This window comes from Numida meleagris, chromosome 2, assembly GCF_002078875.1.
Source record: "Numida meleagris isolate 19003 breed g44 Domestic line chromosome 2, NumMel1.0, whole genome shotgun sequence".
Taxonomy (NCBI): domain Eukaryota; kingdom Metazoa; phylum Chordata; class Aves; order Galliformes; family Numididae; genus Numida; species Numida meleagris.
The window spans coordinates 50,318,007-50,344,220 of record NC_034410.1 but is presented as its reverse complement, the minus strand read 5'-3'; the positions used below and the strand labels follow the sequence as shown (position 1 = coordinate 50,344,220).

The window sequence follows — 26,214 nt, the reverse complement described above, 5'->3', positions numbered from 1 at the left end:
CCCTCTTCTCCATAGTATATGACAACACTTGGTACTTTAAGAAACATGAGTACATTTTACTTTCACACCTGTATTTATGCAAGCATTTTCAAATCTTTCTGAAAGAATGCCTAAGTATCTGCAGAGTTCCAGTTTGGAAACACTGTAGATAAAAACTGTGATAAGCATATCCAAGAGGAACTTTCAACCACACAGTACTGGTTATTTCACATCCTGAAAGCTCAAATTGGCACCTTACAGCACTTTGTAAAGCAAGTCAGCCCCAGGACTCATATACAGAAATAAAATTCAGCAAACCTAGCCTCCAAGAAGAGAGGGCAATATCAGTGACTTTGCATGTCTCTATCTCTAGATAAGAGAGGGAGGTGATTTGGGGTCTAAGGGTAACTAAGAGACACTATGTCAGTGAGAACTGCTGCTCTTCAGAGCAGAACAGCTTGAGAAATGAATGAACTCCAACATAGTTCTGGCTGTAAGGCAGGAGATGACACAGCTAACTTGAGATGCATATACGCTAAGCATCCTCTGGCTACAATTGAGAGATAATGTGTTGATCACCTTAAGTTTTAGAGGAGATGTTTTTACTGGAATGGTGTATAAGAGGCCTCAGCTAGAGTGTAAATGCCGTTTCTCTTGAGAAAGTTGATACATCAGTTAAACCAATATTTTTCAATTGAAAAATAGTGACATTCTCTCTCTCACTTCATTTGATTTATTAGCTTCAATTCCAATTATATTGTAATATATTGTGGTATCTTGCATTTTGATATCTTATTTAGTAAATTAACTTTCCCCCTCAGCTCATTGCCGCTGTTTTGTTTTTAGGCCTCCCTACCTTTTTTCTCCTTTTCCCCTTCCCCCTTTCCCAGGGTATGGGTCCATGGGTCCCCCTGCCCCATCAGTCACGGAACCAGGCCGAACTGGCCCGTAAACCATTGACAACTATGTACGTACTGCCTGTGGAAATTTACAGAATGATTTTTGGAGGGAAAATTCTGATTCCACTCTGCAGTACTCTCCAAAGTTTTCATTGCTGAGCTCCTGTTTTGTAGACCAAAGAAGAAAGTTGTATCCTATGGGATAGTGCTACCAGGGAGAATCTCCAGCCACAAACTATTAGTATTCTTAAACCCAGTGTATTTTTAAATCGTGGGAAAGCTGAAAATACGGTATACAGTATACCATGAAACAAACCACATAATGAGATGCACGTGAAAAATGTGCTAATTGTAATTACTTTTTGTCACTGAAAACCATATAACATTGTGTTTTTCTTGAACTGAATATGGATCTCCCTTCAGCAGCAGTGGAACTTCACTGGACAGATGGAAACTGTATATAGACTAAATTTGTTGCTATGCAGCTATTTCCATTACCTTTCAAATGAAAGGCAGTGTACACAGAACATAGAGGCCATAGTAATATTTTCATTCACCTCTGCAGTTCAGAATAGCTTATTACTTTGTCTGCAAAAACGCTTGTTATTTCTGAGTACTATTAAATGGATTGGTATCATACAGTATTTCAGGGAGATATAGCATGTGATCACATGGAGCTTGCAACAGGCAACTATACAGTGGTGCAGACGGTCTCTGAACATAAATTTTGATCCAGAGTTTTTCAGCTACCTAAGAATTGTGTAAACTGAGAAAAAGTCTACTAAGGGCTAGGGAAAGATACTCTGAAATTTCAGTGACCTCACTGAAGCGCTGACACTGTATAATACAGAAATTAGCTATGCAAGTTATCATGCTGTTGATGTCTAAACGGTCTCTGCGTTGCATCACAGTCACAGTGTAGATGTACCCTTGGTCAGGTTTTTGCTACTCCAGAAGTTGAGTCTAGATGTGGTAGAAGACATGGAGTGAAGTGGAATAAGGATGGGAGGTAAATAAATGATGAAACTGTACAGTATCTTGTAAAGGTTTCACAGATTATCTATCACTTGTTTTCCAGTTCTTTCAGAATTTTATTGAAATCTGAATATTAAAGGAACTGTAAGAAAAAAAGTGTGAATCACACAAAGTGAGTAATTTCTCTATTTCTTCTAGTCTATCAGGTTTTAGACTTTTTCTAAATTATTAAATGCTATACCAGGATCTATATAGCATCCTGGAACACTTACATGTGAAGTATCCATCATCCTCATCAGAATCTAACACTTCACAATGACATATAAGAAAATAATTTAACTATGTGATAAAAACAAGAATAATGAAAAGTTACCATCAGTCTTCTGGAGTGACATATAAGTGTTTTTTGGTAACGCTAGAAAGTTAGGAGGGCATTCACTGTACATATAGCACAAAGTTTAAGTCTTCGTTCCGTATTTATTTACAAAATCAGTACAAGTGAATAATGGTCTCAGACTGTCTCAGAAGAAAACAAACAAACAAACCCAGTGTTAAATCAGTTTATTTGAAATCTGGAAAAACTACCATGAAGGGGTATGTGTTGTGAATGTTTAAGAAAATATACTTCTCAGTTGTCTGCAGGATAAGAAACAATCGGATAGAATAACTGGGGCTTTTGGCACTAGAAATGACATTGAGATAAAGACATTTGGTTTTAAATTTCTATTCCAATAAAAATGTTTGTAGTTCATTTCCACAACATATGAGCATTTCTATGCGGCCTCTTTGGGTACCTTCATGACCTACTCCAGTAAGCTGATCTTTTTTTTTTAACTGTCCTGTAAAATTTAGAGCAAAATACATAAGATCTTTTAATTAAGATCACAATCCAAAAAAATTAAGAGGACAATTAGAAAAATCCTCCTGGAAAACAGTATGTACAAAAGCAGTACCAACAGAATTCAGTGGGTCAGTAAAAGGATTTAAATTTTGAAAACTAAAAGATCCGCTAGATGATATGACTACAGTGGTTTGTTTGGGGTGTTGTTTTTTGGTTTCGGTGGGTTTTTTTTTTTTGCAAAAGCATAGATGTTTTGGAATTCAATACAATGCATTTCTGTTTAATTAGCCTTTTTAAAATATCTCTTTCCACTTATAATCATCTCATAACATTCCTATTAAGAAGCATAATAACATTCTAACTCTGTGGCTCATCCTTAATTTGGACTGCCTTAGTGGCACTTGGATTAAGTGGTAACCACTTCACTCCTAACCAACAGCCTCACTGATCATGGGACTGAGTCTTATTCCTGCAGGATATTCAAGCAAATCCAAAGAAAGTTCTTCCAGCTAGCAGACTGTATGCGGTTGAAAGCTGGAAGCTGAAAGATGTGCATTTATGGCTACACTCTCATAGTTTGCTCTGGATAGGTCACTTTCACCTTAATTTACAAACTCTCCAGGAAACCAGTCTCTATTTTCATCAGAAGCAATTATGTGCACACACAGAGCTTTGGATCTGGGCTAAAATTTCTCTGTGACTTATTCCTCCACCTTAAAATAAAGAAAACAACTTTTTCTCAGATTTCTAGAAGGGTGAGTCTACTAAGGACTTAGAGACATGCAAGAGAGAACACTGGGATACAAAAAAACTTTTTGATTCCCAGTTCCGTATCAAAGTCAATTTAATAGTCTCCTAGTGGAAACTAAGGTTATTCTAAACATTTACTAAGTGAGAATAAAATATTGATAACCTTGGTGATTTTCCATAACAAAAAATGAACAGATGTGGGATTTGAGTTAATTTGAATACTTCTGTAAAAGAGAGTTAAAATTACAGATGCATCACTCTTCCTTGAAGTGAAAAAGATAAATACCCAAGATGGTAATTCAATAACAAAGGCCAATATAAGTGAGTATTTTTGAGTATTTTACTGCAATACTTTTTTCGGAAGAATCATTTCAGCTACAGCCTTATCAGCCTTCTACAACAACAGATGTTTGTACATCCTCAGAGAAATTGTGGAAGTTCAAATTAAAAGTATTTTGTTTTCAGTGCATTATTCAGACAGAACAGGAAGAAAATATGGTTCTTCCATTAACAGGCAGTAAGAAAAGGTATGCCAATAGGAAATTAGGTTACACAATTACCCTTGCATAGTATCAGTGTCAGCAACATACAGCTGAATGTTGTAATACGATTTGCAGCAAATGTATTTAAGCAATGCTCCAATGCCCATAGTATGCCTACAGCATCATACTCAGCTATGTACAAGTCCAAAAAGAATACAATCTCTGCTCTATTAGGGTCAAAGGCTAAAGACATCCCCCTAAAAAGGAAATACTGTACGTATCTTTTCCAGCCTTTCTGACTGGGAAAGCCCATTTCCTAGATTACCCAATTACACTGGCAAGGAAAAGTTAGAATCTATGAACTACTGAACACCCTGCTAACATGGCTTTATAGAAATTGCTGGAACCCCATGTTACAAACAAGTGATTGCCTTACCGTCAAACTATGAGTTTTAATAGCATTTTAAGCACTGTGGTAAATCAAAACATACATGTATTCTGTTTTGCCCAGAGAAGGCAACGAAACGAAAAAAAAAATCACTCAAGTGCCCATTAAAGAAAGCAAGAACTAAACAAGAGTGCTGGTGTTGCATCATCAAATAAGCTGTGAGGACATAAATTTAAAAAACAAACATAGGAATGGAATGCAGTGTTAGCAGAAGTAAAAATATGAAAGAATACTAAATGTATTCAGCAAATAAAAACTACAGAAGGAGGCCAATAACAATAGGAAATCATGTTTGTATGCATATTGACAGTTTTAAGTGACTATTTAGAGCTCAGTTATGTGTTAGGCTTGGCAAATGTACAAGAAAAAGGACGTAGGACTATATATGTGTGTGTATATGCCATCCATATACGTTCCTGAGACACTACAGTTTACCACTGGAAAAATTTATTATTACCATAATATGAAAATATAAAATGTACTTAAACTCTTATTTAGTCCCCTTTCTAAATATTCACTGACAATGTTTCAGTCAGCTAGAAGGAAATTGAAGCAAACTAGGTTACGGGATATACTCTCAAAATACAAGAAAATCATTCAAAACAGACAAAAAAGCAATTTTTACAATGCTTTTACATACATTTTTCTAAGCTGTTTAACAAAGGTTGGGGCTCCACTATGATATCTACCTCAGAACTTGTATCTACTGCTTGTCAAACACTCATAAAGGAAGGAGCTATCTATGTGGTACCTTAATGAAAGACTCTGCCAAAGGCTTCACTAGCAGCACATCACTTTCCGACACCCTTGTTGGCATATTTTATCAAGGATCCCACTTACAGCTGCAACATCACACCAGGCATCAGTCACTGTTATTCTCTGGAGACAACACCACAGCAATTAAACAGGGAGAAAGTGAAAAAATAATCATGGAAAGAGCGGGCTGGAACTGAGGGCTTCCACATCAGCCAGGTGGAGATAACCTGTCAAAAGCAACAGGAAAAGCTACAGGTGGGGAGAATTTTAAGAAAAGAAAGACCGCCTCTATTTAGAAAGAACACTAATGTCTACAAGAAAGATTTGCAGATGAGCAGACATGAAATAAAGCAGATCCTATTATAGGAAGGTTTTAAAACTAAATGAGTCTATATGTACTCATAGGGGAGAAAAAGAACAAAAAACAATGGCAACAGACATAGGCTATGAATGCAGAAGGTAATTCTACTACAACTTCTTCCTACATCTGCCCAAATAGGATCTGGGGCAGGTACTGACCTCTGTCAGAAATGGGGCACAGAAGACACGGAATTAATCCATTGCACTCCTACTAGGGTTTGTTAAAATTTGCTGCAAGGAAGTGATACAAGAGAGCAGATAAAATTCCAAACTGAGAGAACTGACAAGGGAAAATCCAAAGTAAATAACAGAGCACATGGTTTGAAGTCACAAAGTGTTAATCTTATCCAAAATTCTTTAGAAGCTTGACAAAGTAAAAAGGAATAGTCTGTCTGCCCTGGTAACTGGGTCAGTTTGAAATGTAAATAAATAAATAAAGCACTACAGGAATAAAAAATGAATTCAGTTCTAACTCCAATACAATATATCACTCAAAGAGTACTAGCACTGAGCACATGGAGAGAGTTGCCAAGTGAAATCATCAAAGTAAATGATATAGATGAGCTTAGAAGATATTTAGATATTTTTATGGTGAGAGAGAAAAAGAAAAGGGGATTGAAGGATACAGTAGTTACAAACCAGGCAATAAGGACTATAGTAAACTTAAAGGAGAATTTTCTTTGTTCAGATGTACTTTTCCAGTCCAGAAATTCCTTTTGTAAACCCTGGTGATTAAATAAAACTAACTACCATAATCATTGCTCCAGAATTTATGATAGATGGCTGCACGCAGAAAATCCTCACAATATCTCATTCCTTCTGTCCACATTAAGCTATTGTGTTAATTTACAAACTCTGTAATGTACAAGGGTTGCTCTAAAAGTAATGTCTCATATTTTACTATGTTGGCCAAGAACATCAGAGACAGATGTTGGTAGTATGGTAGTAGAGGTTGAACCTTCCTCCCAGTATTCCATCAAATTTTGTTGCCATGTGACAGATGGCAGCAGGGGCAGTCTCACAAAACGGTATCTGACATGAAAGAGCATATGAAGCAAAAGTGTCACTGAATTCCTCCATGCAGAAAAAATGCACCCACTAACATTCGTTGATGCTTGCTGAACATTTATGGAGACCGAACAGTGGATGTGAGCACAGTGAGGCAGTGCATGGTACATTTCAGCAGTGGTGACAGCAATGTGAAAGACAAGCCACGTTCCAGACTGCCATGACAGCTGTCACACCACGAAATGAAGAGCATCTCAATCAGCTCATCTATATGAATTTGCAGATTTACAACCAGGAAACTGAGTAAGGGTTGAATATCAGCTTCAGTGTGTTGGAAATGATGGTGGCAACATTGGAATAACGCAAAGTTTGCACAGGTGGGTCTCACGAATGCTCACAAAGGAACAGAAAGAATACCATATGCAAGTCTGTCAGGACCTATCAAACCAGTTCCAGGCTGAAGGTGACATTTTTCAGGGTCGCATCATTACCAGTGACAAGACCTGGTGTCACCACTATGAGATGGAATCAAAACGGTAGTACATGAAGTGGTAAGATGTGAATTCCCTGCTGAAGAAAAAGTACAAGATGCAGCCCTCAGCAGGTAAAATGATGTGCACTGTCTTTTGGCATAGGAAAGGGGTGATTCTTCTGGGTTTCCTGGAACTCGAAGAACCATCAACTCTTGACTGCTACACTGCAGTGCTGACTAAGCAGAAGGCTCAAAATTCAGCTGTTTTGTAGCTGAGAATTTGCTCTATCAAATAGTGCTGTTGTGTTCTTTGTATCTGTTGTAGTATCCATGGAAATAAACAGGAGGCATTACTTTCAGAGCAACCTATGTATATCACTAAGAACAGAACTCATGATATTCAGATTCTAAAGCAATGGTTTCCTCTCATTTGGCTTGAAGAAATGCTCAATCAAGTTGGGCATATCTTTCAGTATTGATAGACCTAGCCTCATGCATTCCAGCCCATTAAAATGACAGAACAGCACAGACATAGTCTAGCACTGTTATGGTGAAGACTTAATTGTTTCTTCTGTAATTTTTAATATTTTCTTTGGGAAAAGAGAAAGTCAAAAATAGGTAGCTTAATGAGAAAAAGTCCATGTCTATCTCACAGAGGCCCTACAATCATGATCATACAGAAATAATAAACGCTGCTGAAAATGCTATTACATAGTTACTCTAAATAATAGCTGTTTTTGTTTTGTTTATTTAAAAGGACACGTACACTTCCTGCACTTTACTCCTTTGCTCCATTCTTCCTAAATAACTCCACATAATTCACAATTTTGCTACTTATTCTAAGAGTCAGTAGTACTTCTTGCACTCTAACAACAGGCCTGATATATGCAAGTAGGATTCTCCATGTCTTACCAGTATTTTGCAACTAAAAGCAAAGAAAGTCCTTTTTGCTCTAATTGTCTAGACAGAAGAGCAACACTCTTAGTCTCTTCCACTTCCACAGAACGTGCTACAGACTTTAACTGCAACACATTAGACTTCTTTTTGTTTCATGCTTTAGCAGTGGTTGACAGGTTGAAGTTTAGAAGATGGTGAAATACAAAGGCTCCCCTATTTTACGACCCACTCTAATTTTTGAATCATTTACTGACTGTACACAAAACAAATTTCCTTCTGGATTCTGTTGAAAACATGCTATAGGAGAATAAAAGACTAAGCACAAAAAGTGATACACATCTTTTTTGTTGCTAATAGATTTTTTACTACTGGAGATTAACTTTTTTTTATATTTAATTATTGACTCAGGAGGCTAATTCCAATTCAGAATTTTGCTTTAGTTAAGCACGGAAATGGTAACACATAGGTAAATTTTTGTTACATCAAAAAGTATATTGTTCTATTTCCCTGAACACAGGATAGACCAGATAAAAGTAATTCTTTCTGTATTGACAGAGCAAGAAATTCTTTGTCTGACTGAAGGCCATTTCCTCTTCTCAGGCTCTTCTCAGACTGACAAACTCTTGTCTGCAATGAAGGATTCCTTTCTTATCTGCGCTTGTGCCTTTCTCAAATTTCATTTTCTCTGCATCCATTTCCAGCCAGCCTCCTACTAGCATCCAGAAAAGGCCAAGCCAGTTGATTCCTAAGGGTATACATGTACACTTCTTTTCAGGACAGTGGCATGTTTCTCAGTTTCAGTTCATGGCCCCCCAGACATTCTTTATTTTTAACTCAATGGCAATATTTCCAATTGACAGAATTGCAAAACTGTCCTGATTTGAAGTGAACTGTTTTCCAGACATTCCACAGCTGTAACAATCTGTCCTTGCCTCATGCGTCCACAGGAATTAAGTTGCTCAAAAATAAAAATATAAAAAACAAGTACTATTAGGTTGGCAAAATGAAGCATGTGACTGAGACTGATTTTATTCTCAATTTCCTTTGCTTCAAGGTGGTTCTCATTACAATAGTAAGCCTGAAATCCCTAAATTATGAAATCTTGTGTTCATCCCAGAATATAAGCAATGAGTTTAACTTACTACTCTGTCTTGCCCATAACCTTCAAATATAATCTGGAAGAATCACTGCCAGTCACAAGAAGAATATTCAGGCTTCAAAACTATCCAGATATCTGCTTTCATCCTTTGAACTGTGCAACAAATATGCCCATTACATACATGGCTAAAAGGAGATTACCAGCAATGGTCACTAGGTCAATATTCCAAATTTATGTGGTTTTCATAAAATGGCCTGATTTTCAGAAGCTAGAATCAAGCATGTCTTCAACAGAGTTCCAAGATTCTGCTGCTACTTCCATAGTGATGATTGCCAGTAATAGATTTTATTGTAGACCTACAAGGAACATTTTTTAATTTGTACTGCTGCCCTGCCAGCCTACCACATAAAAGTCTTGAAGTACAGCCATGCCTCAAGGAGATTTTATTACTGTTTTATTACAAGAGATGCTATGAAGTAACAGGGTTCAGATCACTCTCCATATACCTGCAACTTTTACTTTCTGTCCTAATGATCTCCTACTGATGACTCAGAAAAATAGAATACTAACTTAGATAAGTCTTTATTTAAAAAAAAAAAGGCAAAATTACTTTTAGCACACACTACATGCTACTATCTATATAACTTAAAAAAATTAACAGTTAATCAATAAAGTAATTGCATTACACCACATAAAAGAGGTTTATGAAAAGGCTGTTCAATCGATACCTAGAGCAAAAACATTGTAATTCATGAAGATTTGGTTATATTGCTGCATTCAAGTAAAAGCTTTGTAAGATTTTCAGAATGAAATATTTTCTCTCTGTTCTTTGAAGGATACTGATAGAGAAAACCTTGGACTACTCAAGTGAAAAACAGATTTCACACTGAGTACAAAGATGTACTCTTCAACTAGACAGTTTTCACTAACTGGTACTTACATGCTGACATTACAATTTTTCAGCCAAGCAATTCACATTAGGCAAAACATATACAGGATTTCATGCTGCAACCAGCGATGGAAGTGAATAACTCCATTAGTATGGAGACCAACTGACTTCAACGACCTACTCATGTGAGTACCCAGCTAACACTCACTCCCTTGTGAGCTTGATACTTCATCATCACATCAGTCTCGAGGCCTCAAAAGAGCAACCACATGAGGCAGACTTCTGCATGGAGAGATGTACAACTGCACAGTGCCTACTAAGCTTGTATCTCAATTCTCAGACTACTTTTTGCTTTCCAAACTTCTAATTTCAGATTTGATTATCTATTCCTCTTCACCACCACCACTTCTCCCAGAACATGTTAAATAAGTCAAAAGAAGTGAGCAACATCTTAAGAACAACCTCCTTTTCTGTTCTGGAAATGCCTAGTTGCTGAGGGTTCTTCATCACTCACTGAATGATTTCTGAAGGCACCCTAAGAATTATAAGACATTGTCTTTAAGGACAAATAGCAAATCTAACATTGGCATTTGAGATGTGCAAGAAATTGCATACCAGATACATGTACTCCGGGATTTTAAGTCAGTTCTCTAATCTACAGAGCACAGTTATGCTCGCATGGACAAAGACACTTCTTCTGGCCTCACTATATAGAGAACCTCTCTTGTAGCCACATTTGTAAGATGAGTCTTGACAACTGCAACATGGTGAGCTGAAAGCTACCCCTTCCCACAGAGCTGTATTAATCCTGCTCACAACAACATGCTATCAGAAATAGGAGACCTATTTATTCCTGGGTCTCAATCCCAGAAACCTGAAGAAAAAGTGGGCTTGGATCCTACCTCCCCTCTCCATTAGCACAAACAGAACAGGGAAATTCATTTGTAAATACACCACACATGTACTTCTCACTCACTTGTACCTTTAGCAACAAAAGGCACGTTCCCTCTGTTTTTGCCAGTTTACTCTCATAACGTTCACTCTTAGAATAAACATTTCTGTCAGCCAAGTCCTGTGAACATTAGCATTATAAGGCCAAACAAAATTGGTGTTTTTCATTTAGGAGATTTCCTACTCTCCTCTCTTTCACTTCACCTGAAAGAAGGGAATGACAAACCTGAAGTATCCGAGCAACTTCATTGCCAGTGGTAGAAGGGGGGCCAAAAAAAAGAAAAAGGGAGAGGGTTGGGAAAGGAGAGTAGACAGAAGAATGTAAAAATCTCCATTTTAAAGCCTGTTCCAGATCATGTAAAGCTGGCAGTGCGTTTTGTTAATCCCTCTAGTGCTTCAGTGGAAAAATCACAGCAGGCAGCTGGATACAACATCCAAGGCTGCCCTTTCTTGTGTTTTTTCCATTTCTGGCAGCATATTGTCACATATGCAGCATCTGTCCATTTCCACAGGCTGTGGCTGTACATACAATTGACCTAAAACAGTTAAAGGAAAAAGCAAAAGAAAAGGTTCAGAGGGCAATGAATAGCTAGAGCTTGTGGAATTCTACAGGTGTGGGACTCCAGATCCCAGATAGCTACCCCCGCAGCACAAATCTCTACAATTACTTGAAGAGTTTTCATATATGCCTACTTCCACCTGATCAGAATCCAAACTTCAAAAAGCTGATAACACTGCCATCAAACATTTTAAAATAACAATAATAACGAAAAAAGTGATTTCTAACCTGGTCTCCCACCTTGTATTTTGAATGTGGAAGGGTGAGAGGGGCAATCATCATTCAAGAAAAAGCATTTTTATTAGTGCAGCAGTAGAACTATCAGTAATGTAGAAAGTGAGTGTATTTCACATCCCGTTTCAGACATGCTGCCATGCAATTATAAGATCTTTCCAGTTTGGGTTCTTTTTAGTATTTCTTGTAATTACTACGAATGTAAGTATTCTGATGATGCTGAACTAACAGCTTAATCTATCAGTAATTTTTTCAATGCTATGTTTACAATCGTAAAAGAGGAAAAAAACAGCAAGTGTCATGTGAGCATGGACAGCATAAAGATTTGCAATGTGTTTTGGTGTTAGTAGTTGTTAAGGTGTCTTTTATACTGTAAATACATCTCTGGAGTTACTCACTCTGATTAATAGGTAAGTATAATGGACAGGAAAATAAAAACAATTTAAAAACATGCTTCAGGTTTTGAAGTGCTGACTGTAAATATTTGTAAGATTGATCACGTGTTTGCATAAATGACTAACTCAGATTAAAAGAAAAGTGCTTTAACAGACTCTTGGTCAGCTGCTGTGTTCACAACCAAAAGAGGCATATACAAAGAGATTTAGCAGGTAAAATGTATTCTGTTCTTCCTGTCCAGAAATATTGGGTGAAAGGAATTCTAGAAACGTAAAACTTTAATCATTATCATAAATTAGAAGGGGAAAAAAACCAATAATACTTGCATTAAATAATGTTTATCTGCCAATACCATTTGAGTTGACTCGTGCAAAATAATACAAAGATCGAAGAGACAAAAATAGAAGCAAAAAATACCACATGATTAAAAACAGAATGCCTCTTAAAAACATTCAAACACTATGGAATGCTAAACGACTCAAAAAGGTTTCTGAGGATGGAAGATAGAACAGTTGAGTAAAACTCTCTGTGGTTAAGAAGCATTAGAAAAGAACATTGCTTGCCATTAAATTCTGTTTCCTACTGACAAGTTTCCCAAGGGAAAAAAAAAAAAACTTTGTTTACTCATAAATATATGTTACAATAAGAAGAAATGTAATGGAATTTAATAAAATTACTTTAAAAAAAAAAATTTCAAGATCCACAGTACTGATACTGCTCAAAGCAATACCTAGGACCAGCTAGCAACTAGGTAAATGAATAAATACCTTTCCATGTAAAAATGTTTTGCTGATAGTGTGTAAGTACAGTTCCCTATGGAACTAAAAACCCTCTGGGAACAAGGGAAAATTTTGAAGCACACCTTAACACCACAAGCAGACTTGAAGACAACATTCAGAAAAAATCTGCCACGATCACAGTTCTTTAAAACTTGCATGTTATGTCTCCTTCAACATGGAATATTTTCATTTCAGAATCACCACTGGGGTCCTTGAAGCTATATATCTAGTGGGCACTTTTCATTGGGAAAAAGGAGCCCAAATCTTTGCCTAAAACCTCAAGGTTTGTTTAAAAGAGAGATGTAAAGGGTCACTCTTATTCTACACTTCAAGAGGGATTACAGCTCATAGATTAGCTGATATATTAGCTCTAGGTAGAAAACTATCATGTTTTAGTCAGAAATAACCCTGGATAGTTGCCTTGAATAACCCAAGGTCTGCCAACTGTTATCTTTCCAACATTTGCAAAGCAACTTAGTTTGTTTAAACTAGTGAAAGTAAAACAAATCTCACACTTCACGCCAAGCAAAATGTGCACAAATGCACTTCTTTAATAAACTGCTAAATTCTTTCCACTATATGGTGCTTTTTGCCTGCCTTCATTGTGTTTTCAGTCTACAGACATCAGAACACTAGAATTGAGAGAAATTTTAAAATTTCAAAATAAAGTTAGAAAAAGAAAGCTTATTTAAACCAGAACAAAGGTTGAAAATGAAATATGGTAACTCTTCCAGAATGTGCTGACTCCCACCAAGATCCCTACGCAGCCAAGAAAACATGTTCTAAATATATATAAATAGAGGGAAAAACAAAGTAAGAGAGGAAGAACAAGATGCAAGTGAAGTATTTTACCTGATGGCACAGCTACATTAACCAAAACTGGCAATTAATTGTCTATTCCTTTCTACTGCTATTCTGTACTGGAAATATATTGATTTGAAAGGTTCCAGATTAAAAACAGAAGAAAGTGTACCCTGAAGAAATCCAGAACAAATTTTGAGCCCAAATACCTTCACCAGGTTGCTGTGATTGTCCCATACTCCGTAACTCCTCCAGCAGAGCCAGCGCATCTCACCTCTTCCTCATCAGCCCTTTGTGACAGAAGCCTAACGCGTGAATTGGAATTTCACTTCTCAGCACAGGGACAGACAGGCTAAAGTCGTAAGTAACAGAAATGCAATCGTTGTGATAATGGTGTATACTTCATGAATCATAGCTGGATTTAAAACCAGGATGGTTCATCCACTAAGCAATTATATCATCTGTACACCAATTTATCAGGACTGCACCAGACCTCATTATAAGTATGGAAAAAAAATATACTGTTCATTTTTTGAACTATCATCTGTGTACATGCCATTGTGAATAAATCCTTTTTTCATTATTACAGCCTTTAAAAAGTAATAAAACGAGTCACATGTAGGCACCTTTTCTATAAAGAATTTTGAAATAAACATGTCTATCAGGAGTGAAAAATTATGTGCATGTGCAGATACTCTGTTTGGAGGACATTCCATAATACCAAAACAGAATCGAAGGGAGGGAAAAAAGAAAGAGTTTCAGTTCTAGAGTGCAATCCACATTTCATTTAAGTGAATGGAAATCCTCACATTCATTTGAAGAGAAGTTGCATTCTACTCAAAACGAGCTATAGAACCCACTTCTTAAGCAAAACACTTAGAAAACTTTTTAGGAAATTCTACTGTGCAAGTTACAGTTGGCCACGCTTGAGTTCATCTTATATTCCAAAACTTGTTTCCATTGCACATGTGCACTATGTCTACATTACATATATGTAGCATTTACCAACACAGGTAATTTTTATTCAAATTTTCACTGCATTACTTTTTTACAATGCATGGTGCAAACAGTACCTAGTGCATACATTCGTGCATTTCTTTCACTCAGATGAGCGTTACCTACTTTAAATTACTGAGTATTGCATTATATACTTGCCTGTTTAAAGCGCTATTATTAAAGCTGTAATTGTGGGAACCTACCATCTGTATTATGATCTAGTGAATTCAGAAATGCCATGTTTGGGTACGTGTTGGTGTGCAACTGCATTTGCATGGGTTCCAGATTTTGAAAATCAGACCTATAAACCATATGTTCCAGACGGTAATCCAGTGACACCGTCAAATGACCAGAATGAATTACAGATAGTTCCCTGTTTCTACCCTACTCCTGCAATCTACAGTAGTACACATAGCACAAACTACTCTGAAAGGTTCTGGCATATGGAATTACAAGACTCTGTCAGGACACAATGTTCAATAAGACATATTGGTGCAGGAAAAAACAGTGGATATTGGTGAAGTGTAACCCACTCTGCTTTCATTCACACCGACACATACAAACTCAGAGCAGCATAAAAACTATTGCAAAACATATATCAGGATGGTTCTTCTTAAGCAAGTGAAAATAATTCATCTATTCACTGAAGGAGGAAATACTATAAGCCAAGGAGTGGACAGAAATCAGGATGCCCTAAAGCCTTCCTGGAGCCATACCAAGGAAACTTTGGTGTGGGGGGAAACTGGGCTTCGACAGCCAAACTTTTCCAGTGCCTCTGGATCTGAAAGAACAACCTTAAACAAAACCTTCAAGTGCCTTGCTTTTAAAGAGGGTGTTGGACTGAAATGCTTAACCATAACGACCATCTCCTCTTTCTTTTAAATCAACAGTTGAGCCCACTTAAGAAGTACTAAAGGGGCACTGTGCGTTTATTTAAAGATTAAAAAAGAGAAGCAGAGAAAAAAATATATCCCCTTATTTTCTTAAAATTGCTGGCATTTCAGGAGCTTCCGAAGCACTGTACTTTTATTAAATTGCTGCACGGTAGCATTATAGTGTTGCCAAAAAAAGACTGCACACTGCAGCATTTAAAAAGTTACGCTTTTTCTCAGGAAAGCCTTGAATTGTTTAGCCTGTTCCCCAACAGTAGCAAGTAGGCAAAGGGCATGTTTTTAAAAAATAAATTAAGACAAACAGAAAGCTCAGCACAATGGAATTGGATCCCCGTCTTCCTCCATTAAATATATCTAATATCACATGCTTATTCAAAGCGGGACAACGGGATTTCCCCTCAGTAACCTCATCAAGAGAAGCAGAGAGGGGAAGGCAATTGTTCCCCATCTCACTGTATTTGTCACTAAACCCTGTTGCCAGCCACATGCTGATTATCTCTCGCGTTACATAAAGCTCTCCCGCAGTGCCAACTGCCTGCCGTTCAGTTTGTATCCCATTACATAAAGTGCTGTCCCTTACTGCTGCGCTCAGTGCCAAAGCACTGCTCTTCACCACCATGTCCTTCTTTGTTTCCATGCCCGATTCTCCCCACATCTTAAAAGCCACCTAATGATTAAAGCAAAACAAGAATACTTCTCAAACAGTGATTTTGCAGTTCCACTGAAAGATGAGAAAGAACACAAAATAGCTCAGGGATATTGAGGGAATATAAGAGTTGTAAGAAAAGGTCCCGCAGAAGACAAGGTTGCTAAATGGTCCTCTGCAATTTGGACAGTGCACCTACATGTTTTTATCACTTACGGGTCATTCTGAAGACAGAATTTTTTCTGCCTCAACATTTCACTAAGGCAGTCTTGGATCAGCTGCACTGCTGAAGATGAGAACACCCTTGGTGTAGCTGTCTCTAGTGGTGCATTGCAATAACACACAGTCAAAGGTCGCTGCTCCAGCATGCTGTAAGCATGTCGCATCACCAAAAGGCTTCAGGATTGATGATGAGTTACTGGAAAGGCGGCAGCGGTGCAGGAGAAGCGCTTCTAGAAGTAGTGCTCACCTGACTGTAGGCAGACCGCCAACTCACACAGCGCAGGATAATAGGAACTGCTCTTTTGAGTAGCCCAGAGGGAATCAAACTGCTCAATCAGATGCACTGGCACTACTGTTTCTGGCAAGCCTTAAATACACAAAGATATAAGTTAGGCAAATGGTCTCCCAGTTGAGAAGAAAGAGAAATTGAATTATCAAAGTTTTGCCAGGGCACACAAAACAGAATCTCATCTCCCGCAGCTTGCAGGCTTTCCTACAGTGTTTTGTAAAGAAGGACTGACAGCCAGCAGTGCAATATATTTTCCCTCGAATCACTGTACGAGGTGTTTCAGAGTAAACTCTAATCTGTGATTTTCAGCATTTTAAAAATATTTCTCAGATTTCCAATAACCCTCTTTTGTGTCTGATAACATGTTAATGAAAATATCAACATGATCCATCTTCCAGAGCAAAGAAATCTCAAAGTAAGAGAAAAAAATAGCTGTGTCTGGTCAGTCTCACTTATCAAAGGGCTAAGGCTGACTTCAGAGATGAAATTTCAACTTTGCTGCATTGAACAGCCTCACTCCTATTCACACAATGAAGGCTAGGGGAGGAAGATGCATAACCTCTTCATTTAAGTCAACGCCTCTTGAGACTTAACTACAAAGACATGGGATGAAGTCCTGATGCCAGGCAAAAACTATGAAGGTCGACTTGTAAATACCAGTTTCCTTCCAGTTTTACATATGAGCACATACTGCAGGAGGCAAATAATAAAAAAGATACAGCCCAATACAACCTTTTGAAAGGCTTAGAATTTTTTTGTTGTTGTTGAATTAGTTTTTGTGAAAACATGGACAGTCTTAGAATACAAAGTCTACAAGTAAATAATGGCAAGGCACTGCCTGAAATGAGGTACCTCCAGATTCAAAAAGCATTAAGAAAATCCCAAGATCTATCAAAAAGACCTTAGCTTATACAGAGGAACAAGTAGAAAAAGAACATTATTACTGCTGTCATCCAAAGCTCACAGTGGAGTCTTTCCATTTGTTACTACTAGTGTTGAATTGGGATGAAATTGCTCAATTTTTTGGGCTACAGCAACCCTCTCCTAGAATCACATAAAAAAAAATTCAGTGGCTTTGAGAATAGCTTAACAGAAAAAGCAATCACTAACAGACGGTAATTTCATCATGCACGAAAAAAAATTACTTCCACCGTGTTAAAAAAAAATGTGAATTAATGCAATCAATCTGTCTTTCCCACATAGCCTTACTGCTGCAATGCCCCTTTTCTTGCACTGTACGTTGTGTCAAACTGCACCATGCATTCCTTTTCCCCTCTACCACATCTCTAGGGTCAAAGGTAGAAGACAAAAAAAATTCCTGGAATAATATCCCCAATAAATTACTGCTAACTATTATAATTCAACATGGGCATATAAACGGCACTTTAAAGAAAATTGAATTTGTTGAAAATTAAAGCAAACCCAGTGTTACTTTGAACAAGAGGCTCACTGATTGTTTTCAGATTTCCATTATAAAATAGGCTTTTTTGTTTTATGTGTTATATACCCTCTGAGGAAAGGAATTGTACCTCAAAACATATGGGTCTTCAGAATTTTTATTTTTAAACACAATACTCAATGCCCATAAAACTTTGCTTGGAAGCCAAGGAATTTATAACAAGGTGCATAACAGCAAACCTGAAAAAAAAGGCTAAAGATGAAGAAAAACAGAGCTTCGCACTAATTACAATAAATAAGAAAAGATTATAGAAGTGAAAGCAGCCTTATTTTGGGGACAAGTATCTGTGGTTTCATTCAGTGCTGCCTTCTCACTATCTGTGATTGTATGGGCACTGGAATATGCAAGCCAGACTAATAAACAGACATTTATTTTGTGGAGTAAGCATATTGTTTTCAGTCTACTACATGGTACTTTTATTTTATTGCTGTACTAGGTTACGCGAAGAGCACGAAGAAGAGGTTCTTGCTTTCTGGATCATACGGAATTTTCTCATGCACAGCTTTTATTTTAAAGCACGTGTTCTGTTAGAAGAACAAGCTTACCCATCTTATTTTAAAGTGCTGTATAAACAGGAATGCTCTTAAATATTCTCTTATTGTATGAACTGGAATGTTGTTAAATACTCTCTTACTGTATAAGCCATGACTGAATGTGCCTCACTATGATTCAGTGCATGTCTTGGGTATGTTTCAGTCTTGTGTATTCAACCACCTGTGAAGTGAGCTTATAACCCACTAATGCACACCCGGATAAGCTTTTTACTATTGGGAGAATGGCTCATTAATTTTACATTATGAGAAAAATGTAAACACTCGTTTTTGTTCGGTTTATGCAACATATCCTTTTATAATGAAAATCATTTCCAGTGAGAGGTAAGAGAAAGGTGAAGGTTATCATCTGTTTTTATCTAGGTTGCCCAAAACCTTGTTTTTTCTGTTACCTAATGGACTTATTTTCTCTCTCTCTGCCCCTAGCTGCAGAAGCTTTACTACTAGTGTATGGCTGTGTTCTGCATTCACCCTTTCACTAAAAGCTGAGACCAGCATTCCAAAAAGGGCCACAAAGTTGTAGCTAGAAAACTTGACAAGAAACAGCAATTGCGAATATCATCCCTTACAAAGGACACCTCCCGCTCCCACTCCTTGCTCTACTACCTATCCCACTCTCATGCATTAATGTCTCATGTCAACCCACCAGGCACAAATTTGGTCTAACTGAGACATGAAACCACCACATGCATGACCACTGATGTAATTTTTCTAAAAAGACTCACCCAGCCAGAATGTAGCTTTGAGAAGTCAGTATCCACATCCAGAATCTGATGGTTTATTCACTTTCAAATGATTTCTGAGATTTCAGAACCATCAGTTCCCTCCTGATGATCCCTCTCAGCATGGTAACTGCTGTCTTCCTTGCAGGCCTGAAAGCAGGTGGAGAATAGGAACTGGAATTTGTTTCAAGGATGCTCAATGGCATGAAGGGACCAGCAATCAGTATGCATGCATAAATAGCCAGTTTGTCTATGCAACCAAAGTTGCACAGATAAGTTGCATATGCAATCGTTTTATGAACAGTTCTGGACAAGTTTGGGAAGTCAGGCTCTGCAACTATAAAATTATACACTTGATATACATTAGTAAGTATAGTAAATAGAGTATAATTAGAACAGAATACAATGTACTATTTTTCATTGCTTTTTATTCTCACTTCCCTAGAGCTACAAAATGAGCTTCTAATGAGCTTTGGGTAGTCACATAAATAGAAAACCTAACGTTGTAATGCCTGATAGGGATCTAAACTGCTTAGATATGTTTTGTATTATACCACAAAACAGTGTTTTGTTCATGGAATGGAACAAAATTTCATGTGTTACTCATACTTTGGCTGTAGGCATGCATGTTTTGAAATCGTAATCTCCGATGTATTTCAGAATATGTTTGGACAATCTAAGTTGCTCTGTGAAAATGGCCCAGAAGAAAAACCCTCCATCCATTAAAAACACAAATTACCGAAACATCAATGGTTAAGTGTAGCCTACAGCACATCATGAAAAATTTCCAATACACTGCTTATTATCCCAGTTAAAAAGAAAAAGGAAGAAGATGAGAAGGATGCACTCAGGAATCATACAGGAAAGCTGTAAATTAGCTCTGTGTGGATCCACTGCATAAATATTATACCGTTCTGACCACAAGAAACAAAATACCCTATGCTAAAACAGGAAATCTCCCTGCTAAATTGACTTTGAACATGACTGTACAGATCTATCCAGATTTCATATAAATGTATTCTCCCCTGAGATTTGCTACAGCCATTTTCTCTTTCTCTTGTGGAGTGAATAAAAAGTCTGGGACTTTTCTATTAATAGCAGAAAATACTTTTTTCCCACCCTAGAAGTTTCTTAGAACTATTAGGCAGATCCTTGTACTGGAAGTGTAAGTAAGTGGTGCAACTCTGACAACACTTTTGCAACACGGACTGATGAACAGGTAGACAGACAGACTGACAGACCAACAGGTAGGTATGCAGATAATCAAGAGCCGGACAAGGAATTTGCTTCAGTTGGGAAATGGATCCAGATTCCCTAAGCTCCTGTCCAGTGTTTTAAATACGAAGTGATCTGTGTACAGTACACTTTCTTGCCAGGTAGCAGCTAATATCTTTATACTGCTTCTAGCTGCTCATTATTTTATAAAAAAGAAACTTAAGCTTCAGGAGATTATTTCTGTAGCTTCTTAAGTGCCAATTTTGTGCAGCTAGATCTGATCTGGAGCTTAAAAGCAAAGAAAAAAAAAACAGATCTGAGAAGCTTTAGACACAGAAGTCCATCTCTACCTTTTACATATGCAAAGTATGTTTTTACGCATGTTACAAACCATGAGCCCAAAGAAAACATATTCCAACTGACATTATGCATTTGGCTTAATACTATTTGCTTTTACTTCTTCAGAGTGACTCAAGGAATAAGCAGACTTTTTACTGTTTCATGAGCTAGCAAAACAAGCAGCTAGAAAAAGTGCTAACATTTGATTTGAAACTCTTGGGGATAAAACAGGTCAACTGCTCATCATAAAAGATTTACTGTAAGATGGTGTAATATACATTAAAAATAAGAAAAAGTTAATGGTTATTTCCACTGGAAAAAAAAAAAACAAACACTGGAAAACAAAAAGAAAAAAAGAAATGTGAAAATATTGCCTTGAAATTAAAATAACCCTTTTGGGAGAAGTTATATTTCAGTTTACATGCAGCACCATTTTACACAACTTCGGCTGTGAAAACAGATTTTCTGTGGGCCTTTAGTGGAATTTATGCTAGCTCTAAGGCTATTTGCATAGCCAGCAGAGTGTATGGAGCCTTCGTGTAAATGAAAATCTGTTCTTTAATGTGCACACTCCTCAAAGTAATAAAGATTTTATTATTTTGAAAGCTATGTACACCCACTGTGCAATATCAAATATGCATGTTGTAAACACAGTGGACCAAGTTCAGACATGATGTAAGCATGTGTAACTCAACTGACTTCAAAGGGACCACTTGTGAAACAGAACTCTGCTTCACATGGCTACAGGCTGCAGGATCCATGCTAGGCAGTCACGTTGTTTGAAATAGAATTTTTGAGTGGTATAGTGTTACATAACATCAGAAAGTAAAGCAGAACTGGATTGTCAGTAATCTACGGGGTCGAGTATCAAAAGAATTGTTTCTGGCTTAGTGAGAGGCACAAAAAGCACTTCAAGCAGACTGAAGAGACATTGAGAGTGCTGAGATGACATTTCAGAGCAAGAATGGCCACAACAGTTTAAACATAGTTGCTGTACTGTTCCTGTATATGAGAAAAGCAATGAATGTGTAGATAAATTACAGAAAATTGGGCAAGAAGCAGGACCTTGAGAGAAAGGCCCACTTACAAGACTGGCCAGCACTGGCACATAAACTGATGCACAAGAGCAGACTAGGAAGGAGGTGGCACTGATCAGTGTATCATTCTCCCTCAAACTTTTCAACTCCCACCTATTGCACTGATTAGTTGTACTCTTACGAAGTGCTTTGGGAAAACAGAAAATGAAATAGTAGTTTGTAAGATGGCAGACACTAATTACTTTCTCTCCCTCTTTTAAGAAAAGCTGGGGCATTGGATGATACACGACACTAAAGATATGAATCATCATGGATCATCAGTTACAGACTATGAGCTTGAAATCAAATGGAAAGCAAACTCAGAAAAACCACAAGCAAGCAATTTTGTGAAAAAGGATCTGCAAGAATGGAACAAATAAAGACAATTAAAAAGAAAAGGCCTTTCTGAAACAAATGCATGCAAAAGTGCTTCTGACTTTATGTGCAGATGAGCCTCACTCTCAGATGTTGTCTTCTAGCAGTATTGGTCAATGAAGATCAGCTGGCAAAGCTATGCCAATCTTTGGAAAGTTGTTCTGACTTTAAAGGATGAGTGCACGTGGACTTTTTCTTGTGAAAGTTGAACAAATTACTGCACCCTTTCAAAATCTCATCAAAGTCACTGTTCTGCTGAGAAAAACTCCAGAGGCATTTTATTTTGTAAATCTAAAAGTTGCAAAAGCAGTAAGATTTCATGAAACAAGGGAGGAATTACTTCTTTCAGCAATGAGGGAAATGCTGCAAATGTTCTTTTCTCCCAACATAAATAAGTGGCTGACTTACTGTTTCTTTTCTGTCAAAAGATACGGTGACAGGAATAATCTGTGCTCTGGTCAGAATGTGGAAAAGCAGCATTTGTAGTCATTTTGCAACTTAGTTTAAAAAAATCATCCAAGATGGCTTGTTCAAACTTAATATCAGATATGTATCTCAAAATAATGTGAAAAAGAACTCCTAATAAATATCCAGACAAATATAAAAGCTATTTTTCAAATGCCAAATGTATTCATACATGAGAACAGCCCTAAATGGTCACACTGCACTGGAATATACCCGGAGAGAGGACAACTCCCTGAAGTGTCAAATACCAGTTCATTTCTAAATGACGTTTATTGGCCTCAAGAGGAATACAGCTGATGTAATATTTGAATTTTGCCTGGAGTACAACTCTTCTCGTTTGAACACTCATTTGGTCCTCCTCATGCTTTGATGATATCCTGAAGTTTGTACAACTTGCTTACTTAACTGATATTTTTGCCCAGTCAAGGACGGTGAGAGCATACAACGTACAAGAGAGTAACAAACCCATGCTTTTAAACGGTTGATTCTACAAATAAATGAAGATAGTTTTGATGTGTTTCGTGCTTTGGGAGAGTGCCAGAAAGCACCTTCCATTCAAAATGAATACATATATTATTCATAAAAATTTGACACTGCTCAAATAAGCCCCATATGAATAAGTTCCCAGAAGACTAATGTAGCGATGAGAGTATTACTAAGTCTTTCACAGCAGTGAGTAGCAAATATTTAAAGCTTGTCTTCAAAAACATCGGCCATCTCTCAGAGACACTGAAGACTTTATCCATTAACTGACCACAAGAAAAAGAACTATCGTGTAAACACTTGGCCCTTTCAGAATCACAAGGAAATGAATGTTTTTATACTGGCATACCCACATGACAAAAGGTTTTCAGTGTTTGGCCTGTTACAGACAATACAAAAGGCCAAGCCTATGTCTACAAGCCTATGGCTCCTGCCACCTCCAGTATCACAGCACATCTGTCAGCACATCAAATACATCCAAAGCCTGAAAGATTAGCACACAGTTTCAAAATTATTCTGCATAAATAGCTTAGGGGTCACCACACAGAAAAAAAAAAGGATGTAATTACAGGTCTGTTGATACTTAGGAGGCTGAAGGAGACCAAAAATAATTTTTGAAGATCTGGATAATTCTCAACTCAGACTGGTGTTACAATGTAAAGAAAAACACTGCTGTAATTTGAATCCTGGATAATACAACACCTACTGGCAAACATTAATATTTAAAACCCGGAATGCCTTTTAACATCAAATTTTTCCCTCTGCATAATCTAACGTGCACCTACTTGCCAATATATGATCATATGTATTGTATTCTCATGCCAGTACAAGTGACTGCCTGTATATTAAAATGTCTTTAATATATCATAATATTGAACCCCATAAAAAGCTATAAAAAAGAAAGCCTGTAAGAAATAAGATGGCTTTTTCCAAATCTTCTTACAAATTCACAATGCTGAATGATGTGCTTGATGCTTTACTTATCCTGTAGTCTTACTTGAAAGAAAGGTGTCAAAAGCATTCCTTGAATAGAGCAGTACTGCTTGTGGTTTTATTTAGTGATGAGAAAGAAAAGGAAACCTAGCTTATGCTGGTGGGCAGGATTCCCTGTGCTCTCTGCCTTGAAGGAGCATACTGGGGGACATAAAAAGAAATGTCACTTTTAAGTCCCATTCTCCAATGTGTGAGGTGCAGAGGTGGTTTCAGCTGCACCCCACACCAGGAGCTACATACCCTCTCTGAATTGCATGCACTGACAGCTAAGCGCATGTTGGCAAAAGTCTTCAAGTCATTGAAGCTCCAAATGTAAAATCACTTTGCATAAAGTCAATCCTAAAATGAGATCTAACAATGAGGAAGACAAAGAATGGAGTGTTCTCTCCTACCAGATTCCTGACCTACCTGCTCTCTATTCAGTTCCAGAAAAATACCCTGAAAATGTGTGATACCTAGTAGCATGTCCCAGATCTATTCAGTGCTGCTTTTTGAACTCATCTAATGTATGCTACTTTGCAAAAGCAAGTGCCAGTTTCAGAAGTTCTCCTAAAAATCACAGCTGAAGAGCTAACATGCAACCCCTTAGCCTTAAAGTAAACAGCATACCTCTAAGTATACAATAATGGCTTACTTGGATCCAGTTCTGTCATTCACTGCATTTCAACTCTCAGCATTTTTCTTTTGTTTACTGAAACTAGGACAAAACTCCACTGCCCTTCATATACAGAAATCATAAGTAGAATAATGGAAAGAACAAAACAATTATTAGACTTAACTAACTACAGGAGACGAATAACAAAATCCATGCACAAACAGTCCAACATTCAGAGACAGAGACATATGAAAAAAATCTGTTTGAGATTTCATTTCTATATAAAAAAATGTACAGGTGGGAAGCACTGATATCTATCACTTTGGTTCAGGTCTATCTCTGTTTACAGAGAAAGTATTTTCCACGTGGAAATAAAGGTAACTTCAGAGGGACTGAAAGCATTAATAGTCTAAGCCGTAACAAACCCCATCATTACAAAATGCAGACATTTGTCTTAATTCTTTAGCCACATAAATAAATTTGCCTCCTTTCTTTTTGCTTCTTTTTATTTCTCAAAAACTTGTAGAAACTGATCATACTCAGATTATCTTTACAGCAAGTATAGCATGCCCAACAGCTGGAAACCAAACACTGCTCAAAGAAGTAAACAATAGCTAGAAGAGGAGTATCAGTCCATTCTTTGAAACAAATAATCCAGAAAAGTTTCTCTTTTGAGTATTTTGGGGATTACTGGGAGATGCATCAATCTGAGAATTTGAGTGGCAAACTCTCACATTTTGAAGACAGCAGGTATTCAGTCACATGAAACTGCCATTGGCATACCCATCTAAAAGGTGGTCCCTTTTTCATTTCCCAGAAAAATATCAATAGCCATCAGTGGGCATGAAAGTTTTATGGTCAAAAATCTACATATGAGAACAGGTCCTCAGTATCTTAGTTTCAGCTGGGATAGAATTGTTTTCTTCATGGTATCTGGTATGATGCTATGTTTTGGTTCTAGGAAAAAAATGATGCTGGTAAAACACCTATGTTTTTAGTTGCTGCTAAGCAGTATTGTACACAGCCAAGGCCATTCTCAGTGAAGGGCCCAAGGAGCTGAGGGGGAAAAGAATTAGGACAGCTAATTTAAACTGGCTGAAGGGATATCTGATACCATACAACGTCAAGAAGAAGAGGGGTGAGAGTTCATCGCTTTCTTCTGCTGCTCAGGGGCTAGCTGAGCATCAGTCAGCGGGTGGTGGGCGGTTGCCTGTGCATCACTTGTTGCATACATTTATATTGTGTATATATTTGTCCTAATTATTTTCTTTTTCCTTTTCTCTATCTTAGTGAGTGGCTTTCTCTCAACCCTCGAGTTCT

General features: G+C 37.4%; 1 protein-coding gene across 4 annotated transcripts in view; it reads right to left on the bottom strand.

Annotated features, from left to right (window-relative positions):
• SUGCT (succinyl-CoA:glutarate-CoA transferase) overlaps positions 1-26,214 on the bottom strand; it is a 336,065-nt gene that overhangs the window by 119,267 nt on the left and 190,584 nt on the right. For 2 of the 4 annotated variants that reach the window (XR_002434884.1, XR_002434885.1), the window contains one exon: positions 19,357-19,503. The exons of the other annotated variants lie outside the window; for them this stretch is intronic. The gene's annotated coding sequence lies outside the window, so the exon portion shown is untranslated. The remainder of the gene's footprint in view (positions 1-19,356; positions 19,504-26,214) is intronic. 4 annotated transcript variants of the gene reach the window in all.